The 13,079-nt window shown below is 34.9% G+C and overlaps 1 protein-coding gene across 1 annotated transcript in view; it reads right to left on the reverse strand.

The window, feature by feature from the left end:
- The window catches only part of ovo (transcriptional regulator ovo), a 215,934-nt gene that overhangs the window by 97,254 nt on the left and 105,601 nt on the right, over window positions 1-13,079 (reverse strand). The window lies entirely within an intron of this gene.

The following is a 13,079-nucleotide window of genomic DNA, read 5'->3' on the forward strand; positions in this document are numbered from 1 at the left end:
TGTTTTGGGAAACCCTGTTCCGTAATAGCATATATAGGACTTTATTCCGGGGAGAGGAAGAGACCCAACGAGCTGTTCAGTGTATATTAATGTAAATATATATTTAATAAATGTTTATATATAACAAAAAAGTAAAATAGTCTTTGAATATTTACAAACCAATTGCATAATAATTGCATTATTAAAGTGGCTAAAATATTTAAATAAATATTTTTTAGTATTAAATTATTTGCTAAATTCTGAAGGAATTTAAATTGCTTAGTTAATGAGATGATAAAAAATTTTTAAATAATTAAAGAGTAGTTCAATGAACTAACGCTCTAAAACCAGGTACTTAATGATGTTTCCAAACTACTTATTTATTTCATTTTCAGTTGAAAAATATATTATTACGTATATTGTATATAGCCTTGTTACTAATGCTATATAGGCTTATTATATATCCTTGTTACTAATGCCATGTAGCTTTGTTGTAATAATATATATAATAGAATATTTATAAGGGCATATAACAGAATTAATTATGTAGAGTTGTTCTTCTGCAACTGTCCTCTTCTTTAAGACTTTTCTTTTCCCGGGAAAAAAAAAAAAAGGATCAAACTTCTCTATTACATATGATGCAAACTGATTAATTTCTTCGTCATTTGCATGGGTGTTTCACTGAATGGGTATAAAACAGGATGCAGAATAAAACCATTTTATCTAGGTTTAGATGTATTTTATAAATATGACTTAAATTGTTTAAGGGTAGAAATTAGTCCAGCTATGTTAGTAGAAACGAGCGGATTATCTAATACTTTTAACAGAAGGGAAATATTCAGGAAATAAATTTTTTTGCATGTTAGACAGACATGACTAGTAGCTTTGGGGATAAACTTTTCATGAATTCATGCTTCTGTACATAGAGACTATTCACGTTCAACCTTCACTTTATAAGAAAGTTATTTCATAAAACGTGACAGTGACAGGTAGTTCCAAACAACAAAATAAATACCAACAATAAAAAAGATACTTCTTGTTAAGGAATTCTTTAATAAGTTTTAAAATAATGTTATTGTCTTTTTAGTGCATTCACCACTTAATATTAAAATATGTTTCATCCTTTTGAATTTATTCATTAGCCTCAAATTTTTTCTTCACCTTTGGCCGGGGAGTGCAATCAGTTATCTTTTCTTTGCCTGCTCCATTTACACTAAAAGCACGACAGGGTAAAAATTGGATCACCCATATAACTAATTCTGTTATACAGAATAACAAATATTGCAGTGTAAATAGAAATACAACTCAGCTACTTAACATAAATATGTAAAGGAGTATTATGTGCAATACACATAATAAAACAGAGATGCAACACATAAGAACAGTAAATACACGACACATTGATAAAGCTTATACTCGCTAACAGTTATTTTGTACTCATTGTCTACAATGAATCCCACGAGATTTTTTAGCCTTTCAATGCAAGAATCAGTTTAAGTAATCACATTTAGACTTATACTTGTTATAGGCCTAAGAAAGAACATTCTGTTCTTCCAAAACGGAACAGCCATATATATATATAGATAGTGCGGCATGTAATGTGGATCTTATTTAACACTAAATGTACCACTGAGTTAACTATTCTTTCTGTCCCTGAGTATCCGAATATATGATTTTATTATGAATAAAGAAGCCGTTTGGAGAGTGTTGCGCATCTCGGAATGCAGATAAGCAAGCTTTTTTCTTATCTAAACTTTCCTTTTAGCGTCTAAATTTACACTTCTATCAGTAAAACAATCTGCAACCAATAGCAATGAAATTTCACTTGAACCGTCGTAAGAGGTGCTTACCAAAGCTGCTGCAGTAGGAGGTTCAACGGACGATTTATCAATACATACTATTTTCTTACTAACTAAATTAGCACTAAAACCTGAACACGCATGTTCAACCATTTCTTCATTTTTGACTTCGTGTCTCATGAAATTCATCATTTTTTCTAATTCACTTGCTCCGCTTAAATTTCTTCTACTTTATCAAGCAATAAGAATTTCTTTGGGCAAGCATGATTTCACTAGAAGGGTTAAAGAAATTATCATATTTTTCCTGTGTTCTTCCCAGACTTTCCCTAGCGCTCGTACTTTTCCTTCTTATTCAGCATGCAACGCCGATAGGTCTACCTTCAAACGTCCAGAAAGAGCATTTTTCATGACCATACTCAACAGATCTCGAACGCAGATTTAAAGAAGTAAATCCTCTCGTCCGAAACGTTCCTGCAGTCCGGAGTTTACTGATGACTTTTAGATAATTCACGGCCGTAGCTGGAAAACGTTTGACCGTTCTCTCTGCTTTTGAATTCGGGATTACTGCTTGAAGCAAATACTGGAATTTATCCTCTTCAGAAGTACTCTCATCTTCATGAATCTTGGAAAATTGACTCCAAAAAGCCAAACATTCTTTTGCATCAACACTAAATTGCTTTAGTTCAGTCTTCGGTAACTTTAATTTCCTTTTTTCAGAAATAATTTTTCAGATGATTTAACATTTGATATGGTTTTCTTGTTTGATAATTGTTCAGTTTTGGAGCACAATTCCGAAAATTTATCACGATAAGTTTCAACAGATTTAAAATCTTCTTCATTATCTTTAGCTTTCAAAATTGCTGTAGATAGCTCTTTTTGGCATTCATCTAAACGTGTAAATTTAGCCTTTAGCTGAGACTCTAAAACTGAAATTGCTTTCACATCGAGAACTTCTTTAAGAAACTCATTTTCTATTTGTTCACACACGCTGTAAACGTTGCTCTCAACGATTTTCGTTGGGTTTCAAACATGTCACATCCATTATCTCTTATTAATTACCATCACTATTTGTCGAAATCACCCACATACGGACATCAAAAATATTTTATGTTGCGCTTCTCGCAGTGAAGGCTAGCTCTGAAAAAGTAACACAATAAAAAACATCTATCCGCCGTCACTTCGGTTACTCCTAAAATGAAGAGATAGCATGACACGTAACAAGACATAATTTAATTACATGAAAACGTAGATTAAACATGCAGACATTTTGTCTCATTACATCAGGTTATTAAGGAAATTAAATCTCGTTGCTACATTTTAAAGATTTCAAAGTAACAGTTCATCTCGTGACGTCAGCCGAATCAATACGGTACAGTGGGTGTCAGATCAGTATGGAGTACAGTGAAATGCGAGCAATTATTTCCTGGCAAAGAAAGAAACGACTGTCCTCTCGAACCCCAAAAATTTTATGAGCTTTCATTCTCCTAAGAAACTGATAAATATGAAATTTAATAAGATTCGGAAATCTTTTATAAAGGCTTGGGAATTATAATATCTCAGATTCTCCTCGTGTTACAGCTGCCGCATCATTTCCCCCTTTTGCCTGAACATGATTGCCTTCATACTTATTTTTGCCTGAACATGATTGCCTTCATACTTATTTTTGCCTGAACATGATTGCCTTCATACTAATTTATTTTACAGCTGACTCAGGAATTTTCCAGTTTATTCTCTTTATGGCTCTAAACAGCCCACGTATAAAAAAACATTTAAACACATCACTGAGCTTAATAATTTGAGCTCTGCAATACAGGAATAATAAAAAGGAAGAAGGCTAATGGTTTAAATGCAAAAGGTCAGGCATTTGTAAATAAATAAATAAATATATAATCCAGAACAGCCGCATCAAAGGCAGCTTTTTCACAAAAGGATTTAACTTTTTTATTGAAACCTTTGAAAACATACGGGAATTTCCTAGGATTAGTGTGCGAAGTAAAATGAAATAAGTGTGTTCTTATTCTTTTGATGCTAACCTATGGGAGGGTCTTATACGTGAAAACCTTTCACGTAAGTCACATCTTTCTTGCCACATACAGATCATTTGCCTTCTGGTGAGGAGTGGGAGTAGGGAAAGGATTCATCGGCTGTCACCTTAATTAATGTTTTATTCTAGAAATAATGTTTCTATGTGCGGGAGTTTTCATTGTATCCTTCACCACCACGCGCCTACATGTGGGCGCGATTTACATTTAATTTTCTCAACACATAGTGAATTTCAAACCTGTAGACATATGATATTTATGATGTTTGGGCCATGAGGCATATATGACCTACGGGAAGAAAATAGAAAAAATAAATAATTCTAACAGACTCGTTAAGGTTGCTAAAATTTCTTCACAATATTTTTAATAAAACATATCAAACCAATTAAAAACTGTTAAATCATTGTGAGGATTTTTCCGCTCCAGACACATGATTATATTAAGCGGTGCCCAAAGCGTTCATGTTCGAACTCTGTATAAAGTCATATTCTCAAGTAATAATCACAGTTTTTATGATTTATATCACTTTCACCTGCGGGTAAGTATATTTGAAATGATATTTTCAGCTATGCTCTATCTGTAGACCTTACGGTAATTCTGATTGCATTTTAAGGTATTTTTACCCTTCTTACCACGCGTCTTCGCGATGTGATTGAAAAGCATGTTCAGTTAATAATAGGAAGGTTCGGAGTTCGAATTCCGCGGAGAGCGCAGTTGATTCTTCATGTTTTCCGTCAAGGAAAAAGTCTAGAAGTCTCTACAACATGTATTATTTATATTATATTTGAAGAAGCAATTGGCAAACGTAAGAATGGTTACAGGATATTTTTGATCACTAGTCTAATATGTTATATCGTAATTATAAGCAAAAGAAAATTTATAAAGCCTGCCACATAAATTGTTTCCACAACAAACAAATGCTGGAAAAAAGAGAACAATGTAGTAAATTGCGATTATCTGAGATAAAGGGTGTTGAATAGTGGTCAGAAGAACAATAAAAGAGCATTTCATTTTAATATGGGTCGAATAAAAGACAGCAAACAGTCGAATAAAAGACAGTTTAAGAAAAAGCTAATGAACATCACGATCACGATCAGGATAAGGAATAGGCTTTCTGTTCTAAGAATTGTTACTCATTCAGTTGTAACAGAAGCACGCCAGTGTAAAATTAGGGGGGGGGAATCAAGCTTAGATTGGGAACATTTTGAATAAAATTCTGTTGCTGAAGCGAAGGACCTATACCTGATCTTCGTCGGAATCGATGGGGTTTTCTTTAAAATCATGCCAGTCTAAGGTTGCATTTTCCTTAAATTTGTGATTTAGTAATATTCATAGGTACAAATGTAGGTAAAAGTTAACGGAATACCAGAATTTCACCATTGGTCGTACGTGTATAGTGTCACATCAATGACTGCAATTTGCCGTAATTTTGATGCTGAACACCTCGGGGGATTAATCCCTCTATCTTCCGACCCTTTTTCTCTACTCGAGAGGAGTTTCGGCCCAGCTGTATTTTCAGCGCTGTCGTGCCGCACAAGCACAGCACACTTATAAATTAATATCTATGCCTTCGCCGGGATTCGAAGCCAGTCTCAACGATACAGCAGCCAGCATTTCTAACCTCTAAACCAGCGGTTCTCAACCTTTTGACTAACGCGTACCATCTAAACAAAAATCTGTTACAACTGAATGAGTAACAATTCTTAGAACAGAAAGCCTATTCCTTATCCTAATCGTGATCGTGATGTTCATTAGCTTTTCCTTAAACCGTCTTTTATTCGACTGTTTTCTGTCTTTTATTCGACCCATATTGAAATGCTCTTCTATTGCTCTTCTGACCACTATTCAACACCCTTTATCTCTGATAATCGCAATTTACTACATTGCTTTCTTTTTTTCCAGCATTTGTTTGTTGTGGAAACAATTTATGCGGCAGCCTTTAGTACCACCAGTGCAGTGTACTACTACCACCACCACTCTTGAACGAAGCTCATATCACATAAATTTACGAGTGTTAGATAAATAACTCAATCAAGAAGTGTGGTTTTAATTTTTGAATTTAATAGTTAAGAATACTCTGCTTCTTTGCGTACCATCTATTTTTCTCTTGCGTACCACTGGTTGAGAACAGATCACAACGGGTATGGAGAAGCGCGCTTTGAAGCAAGGCCGGAACTTTAGCATTCTCGAAGGTACATTAGGTATCGCCTGGCCTTGCTAATTGTTAAGCTCTGCCTTGGTTTGTAGAACACCATGGAGGGCGGTCTGAGGGTTTCGAAACCATCTTTCCCAACCATCAACCACCTGAGAGGACTTTCAGCTCACAGTGTATTTTGAGTGCCCTCTTACCGCGTAAGCACTATATATTTACATTATCCTTGTCTTTTCCGGGACTGGACCATCGGTACCAGCGTCACTCACTACTATACCTACTGGGCGGCTAATATGGACAGGGACAGGGTAAAGTGGACAGAGCACCAGAGCTTCGCACATGGAACAACAGGTTTTGCTCCTTTCTACTACTGTTCTAGTACAATATCCATCCTAGGGCATACTGCGCCTCGCCTCGGGATCCAGCGCAGCGAGGAATTCACTGCACAATGTTCAGCGTTCTCATCTTTCTTCTACTGAACGGCTCCTCCATGTTGCCGGTCTCCGTCACGCATTCTGCATTTCTTCATATACAATTCTAATTATTTTATTTTGAAATACGAACTTAAATTTTGATAATGCCTTGGTGTTTATTTATATTTCTTTATTCATACGTACATATTTGATTCGTTTCATAGATAATATTGTTGGATGCATGTATAAATATTTCATTTCATTAGTTTTGGCATTATTCTGTTCTGTCATATGCCATGAGCTGCATCAAAACTTTCGAGAATATAACTTAAATGAAACACACTGTCCAGTAATAAAATAAAAATAATAAAATTCGTTAAAATGACAATTTTTATTATAAATCAATTGCGCTGACTGGCTAATCGTAGTAGCGTTATGCATATGATTGTTACTTCAGGTCTTGATGTTTTAGTAGACAGTAGCCCATGAATTTTATGATGGTCAAGAGGCAAGATGTTATATGTTTGAAGACATTATCAGAAGCAGATTTTCTAATATAAATATTTAAAAATATAATGAATGAAAATATATATGGCAGCTTTTATAGAATTGCTAAAAAACTTATAAATTAAGTTCCAGATACGAAATAAAGTTCATTCGGAAGACTTATTCCCCGATCTATCCGCTTGTGCAAAGGTCGAACTACAGAGATGACTAATTAAATCCTTAAGCAAAAATACGTACGAAAAGTTTGTTTCAACATTAAATTATAATAAAAATAATAAATATAATTAGAAAAAAAATTGTTTCGTTGTGCACTTGGACCTCTCCTAGAAAATCTGGATTCAAATTTCCTAGCTATTGATTTTTTTACTTTTGTGTTATGCGATATACTTTTGTGTTAGGCGATAAGTTAAAAATAAATAAATTTATTTATTAATTAAGCCGTGTTGTAAAGTTCTGGTATCAATAATGTGAGTTATGTGTTAAAATAAGGGAACTGAATTCGTCTTTAACGTTAAGTTTCTGCAAAACAGGAAAACGTCGTTGTCGGTGGGACTTCTCAACACAGATTAAATGTTAAAAAAATTGTTTCAAACTTATCTATGAATGGTAAAAATGTTTCAAGAGAGCTAAGTTTTAATAAAAAATAAATAAATAGCAATCAGAATGACAGATTAATATGGCAGTAATTTGTAATCTAGACTAGAAGAGAAACACGCTAATGTGACAATCAAAATCGTAAAAAAAAACCTTATATTTAGCGTAGGTATAATGAAACACTCAATCGATTTCGAGGGCAGCTAAAGGTCCCTCCTCATCAGGAGAAAGAAATACATAGAAAGAAGAAAATAGGAATCACAGAAACACGTGGTGCTTATCAGCACTGCACGTGGTTATAACTAGATTTTTAATCAGAGTTGCACTGGCCGCCTGGCTCAGTAAAAGTAGGCGGCCAGTGCAACTCTGATTAAAAATCTAGTTATAACCACGTGCAGTGCTGATAAGCACCACGTGTTTCTGTGATTCCTATTTTCTTCTTTCTATGTATTTCTTTCTCCTGATGAGGAGGGACCTTTAGCTGCCCTCGAAATCGATTGAGTGTTTCATTATACCTACGCTAAATATAAGGTTGTTTTTTACGATTTTGAATTTGTAATCTATTTCTAACGCCTTTAAAAAAAATCTACAAAGTAAATATATTGGTTCGCTGCTGAAATAAAAATGCGCTGATTACAAGCACAGTGAGGCTTGACTTGTGTGAAAGTTCGACCGGATAAGGGTAATCAGCGCATTGCGTTGTTACAAAAAGTTGCTCTTCCCAATGTGTCAAAACAGCAAGGTGATTGTTATAACAAAAACAGGAGACATTGTAAATTTCCAATGGAAACAGATTAATAACAGTCGTTAGATTATACTCTATTCGCAGTTGTATAACGCAAACTGGCACCACCCAAGTTTCTCAATCGCACGCAGCATTAATGCTGTTGCAGGAAACTATTTGCGAGTTTTTATGTTTCACTAAGAAAAAATGCATTTTGATGTTATATACAATTTTTCAGAAAAATTAAAGCTATTTAAAGAATATTCAGCGGTTTAGAATTAAGCAAAAGAGCTTAGACTTTTAAATAAAATTCAATGGTTTCGAGACGATCAAACACAGTTCCTTCTTTTACAGCAGTAAATTTGTTTCTGCCCCTGAACTGCTTAAATTTTTTCTTCTCTTGAATAAGAGATAATCGTAATTGAAATCGGTAGACTTTTGAGGGAAGCGCTGGAAACCTGAATCCTCGGAACTTTTACTAGCTAGAAATACCATGAATTCGACTTAGTAAATACAGGGCCTAACATGTAGTAGAATGAAGATGAAGATCATCTATTAATATTTTACCACCATTTATATCTATCAGATTGTGTCTCCATGTAATACGTCTACCTATACGGCTGTTAAGAGTCAAAATTTTTGCTTCCGAATTTCACCTCTTTTCGTAAAAACAAAAATCTTCAGATTTCTTTCGCTAACCAGAAAGTGGGGATAAATTAGATCTTTCCTAAGAGTGAATTTTCCTAAAGCGAAATTTCCATAAGCAGGGCATTAATCATTATGCAACATAAACTTGCATTCATTATTATATAACATGTTTAAAATAATTAACACTATAAAAATTTTTCAAAGAAAGAAAAGAATTTCTTTCTCTTGGGGTAATGAAGGAGGGAAAATTTGTAACATTTGAAGGTTTAGAAAGCTAGGATTAAATAATTAAATACTTTCATACCACTATAAATAAATAGATAAATAACTTCTTCAATTTTCTGTCTAATGATCATGATGCTGAATAAATCTCAGAGATTTTTAAAATTTTTGTATGAAAAAAATCGAATTAATGTAAGTATCAAGAGTGCGACAACGCAACATGACTGACAATCTCGCAGGCAGAAGGACGATGGGAAATAAGAGGAGTGTATACGTACTTCGATTAAGATGTAAAGACAATGAAGCGAAGATTAACCTTTTTTTCAATCAGTAAATCTGTATTCATTAACTTTTAGTAGCTAAATTAAATAACTTAGTTACCTATATGCGTTTCGTTTGTCTACTAATCCCCTAGATACCGAGCTTACATAAATATATGCTCATGCACTAATGCTCAAAATTTAAAGATAATAAAAGGTGATTATTATTAAAATTCAGCTAAAAAGATTTAACCTGCGTACTTTTTATTTATCAAAATAGCTTCAAAAATTACCCATTTTTTTATTACATATTTCAAATCTACACATATTTTAGAGTTAAAAATATATAAAAAGTTTTTGTAAAAGAGTTTCTTTTCGATATATAATTAGATCATAGAAAAAGGTTGTCAAAATACTGAAATTGAAGAATAATGATATAAAAGGAAAATTTTTAAAATTAATATTGGTTAAATTATGATTTATTTTATAAAATAAAGGTAAAACATATATACTAATGAAAATATTAGTATAACTTAATATTTTGCATATCAATTTTACACCACTGCCGAACGTTTTCAATAGAAACTGAATTTTCAGATTCATCACTATCTGCAGAGGAATACGAGAAATTCTCATTAGTTTCGCTATAACTATCTTCAATATACTTGAAATCAGAGTCGACTACTACTATCACTACTATCACTACTAAAACTACTATCACTACTAAAACTACTATCACTACTAAAACTACTATCAGTGTCGGAAATATCGTCAGGAATATAGGTTATATCACTCGCGAAACACTTCCTGCCAGACATCTTTGAGCTCTGAAAAGTGCGCACAAAATGCAACATTACGTATTCTTGTATATTAGGCAGAAATGTGGACAATTAACGCCATCTGTTAGCCCTCATCTAAATAAACAATTAAACATCACAGAAAAGCCGAAAGGAAACCTTGAACTGGGGAAGAGCGGGTTGCACAGTTAAATAGACGGCAAAAATTCATTCCCGCGGAAATCGCGGGTTGCGCAAATTTTGCTACTTCTACGTTTGGTTTTCCTCATGTGTAACGTGTATACGAGCCAGTTTCCCTTAGAAAGTCCTCCACGAATTCATCCCTCCCCTTAGGTAGATAGCCCTCGAGGCTTTGCCATAATCACACACACACACACTCATGCGCTACTTCTACTTTGCCCGTGGAATTCACGGGATGCGCAGCGAGAGGGTTAATGGAACTGAATAAAGTGTGTCAGAAATTATACATAAACAAAGACAGATTATTTGGTTTATGAGATGAATAATGCTAAAATATTGCTGATAATGTCAAATATACGCTAGTTTCATCATCTTCTTGAAACTAGAATTATTTAACAAGGTGTGTATCATATTCTTGAAACTAGAATTATTTAACAAGGTGTGTACCATATTCTTGAAACTAGAATTATTTAACAAGGTGTGTGAGCTCTTTAGCGGAAAAGCGCACTTACCAAGGTATTTCCACATTGTTAACAAATGCGTCAATTAGGGCGAGTCAGGGTAAGACGGCCATACCCCCACAATTCCTATCTGAATCGCAAGGTCGCAAATGTGAAGACAAGATATATGTACATTCCCAACAGAAGTCAGTAGCAAAGAAAAGAAACGGATCGCTCAAGACAACACGAAATTGCGTAAACTCATTTTACTATATTGTAATGAAATTCGGTAATGTATAGACGACAGGATGGTAATGTATAGACGACTTGGATGTTCAAAGCGTTGTGGGGAGATTAAGTCAGAGTTGGACAAAATTTTGATTTTACCTGTTTGGATCGGCAACCACGTGTTTGTAGATTGCAATGATTGGAGCAATACGTTCAAAAGTACCTCTGCATTCTGGGTATGATGAGCAATAAGCCGAGTTTTAATGCAATAAGCTGTTTGCTATAAATCATAGACCCGTTATTTAATGCAGTTCTATCCTTTTCTACCCTTTTAAGAGAATAACGAAGCATATAATGTTCGAAAACAGTTAACGCGGACTACTTTTAAGGCAAAAAATTATTTAAATTCCTCGTATTAGCGATGTTCGAATGCATTTATTAATAATTAATTAATAGTCTAAATATTGATTTCAGGCTATGCCACGTAATTACTAGAGAACAAGTAACAGGGATCTTGGACTCAAGAACAGCTATCCATGGAGATGTGTGTAGTAACGACGGGTAATATGTACTGCAAGACGGCCAGAAAGTCCAAGTTAACCGAAAGATATTGCAGCGACGCATTCGTGTGAAATACAAAGAGAAAAAAGGCCTCGGATCATCAGGAGTCTTTGGTGATTTCGAGAAAGAACACGAAGAGTTTTTCAAAAATGAAAACTTCGAAAGCTAGCTTTTGATTTTGCCACAAGTAGCAATATCATCCACAGGTTCAACAAAGATAAAAAAAAGGGCTAGTTACGACTGGGATAATTCGTTTCTACTCCGTCATATTCGACTTGTTGCAAAGAAAACAGAAGTTCTTGGCAAGGGTTTGAGCTCTTGGTATGGAGAGACAGGTCGTATACACATACTTTGACCTCCTGGGACAAATCTTGACAAATGAAAACATGACAAACAAGTCTTCTCATCTGTACAATGTGAACGAAAGTGGACTGTAACTTAATATTCGTCCTGACGAAAGTGGACTGAAAAAGGGGAAAGATCTCCATATAATTACTCTTATGGCAAAGGGGCAAACTGTCATCGTCGGCAGGGTTTTTTTCCTAGTTGATGGCCACAACTCCCGCATTTGGAATGTAGAAGTTCTGGACTTTGCCACGGCAAATGACATTGTGATTGTCGTTCTCCCTAGTCACGCAATTCAATATTTGCAGCCACTAGATCGTTCATTTTTTTGTCCCTCAAAAGTTCACTAATACGAAACTACTAAGATTTGGCTGAGAAATAAACAGTTAGGAAGAGTGATCGCATGGCCTTTGGAGAGATTTTCGTAAAGATGCAACAGTCGCCATTGCAATGCAGTGGTTTCTAGGCGTGTGGCATGTTTTCCGTTGAATACCACAGGAAAAAGCATTCCGCATTGCAGACGCCATTACTGGTACTAGTTCGATCTCTGTCGCCCAGGTGGCTTCCAGATCGTTGCTAAAACCTGCAGCAGCCGAGTCCCATAGCTCTGACCAGCAGAACGTTTGACCTAATACGCCTCACAGTTCGTCTACCGCACCCAGTCATGTGACATTAGGGGCACTTTTGCCTATCCTTACTTTAGAGCTGCAGGTAATCCAGACAAGAGGTAGGAAACGTCAGTTGGTTACGATTGCGGCTTCACAGGAATTTGTTATTTAACGATTTACTGATACATCACAAAAAATATTCAAATTAATTTCTGCTCGAAATCAGATGCGTAGATACGGATTAGCATTGCATGTTAATTCCACAGAGGGAACTTCGACGGTTTCCTGCCGTATTAAGCAACCTTGCACTCATAAAGTTTTCAGCTTTGTAGTGAATTCAAAACGAAAACTGCTTCGTTATGTTACTCTATTATGTTTCTTACCGCAAGCGACGTAGAGTTATTCTCAGCTGATGTCGTGAAGTTTTGTTGGACTCCACGCAGATATCTGCCCCTTCTTAATATATAAACGAAGCTTTGCTTTCAAATTTTACAATTCCTTTCAAGGAAACGACTCTTAAAAAAATTCTTATCTAGTTTTAAACATTCTCATCTAGTTTTCTTGATTAATAAGTTTCAAA

Source organism: Stegodyphus dumicola, chromosome X1, assembly GCF_044657685.1.
Source record: "Stegodyphus dumicola isolate Sdum_Otavi_A_Nest chromosome X1, ASM4465768v1".
In the NCBI taxonomy this organism is placed as follows: domain Eukaryota; kingdom Metazoa; phylum Arthropoda; class Arachnida; order Araneae; family Eresidae; genus Stegodyphus; species Stegodyphus dumicola.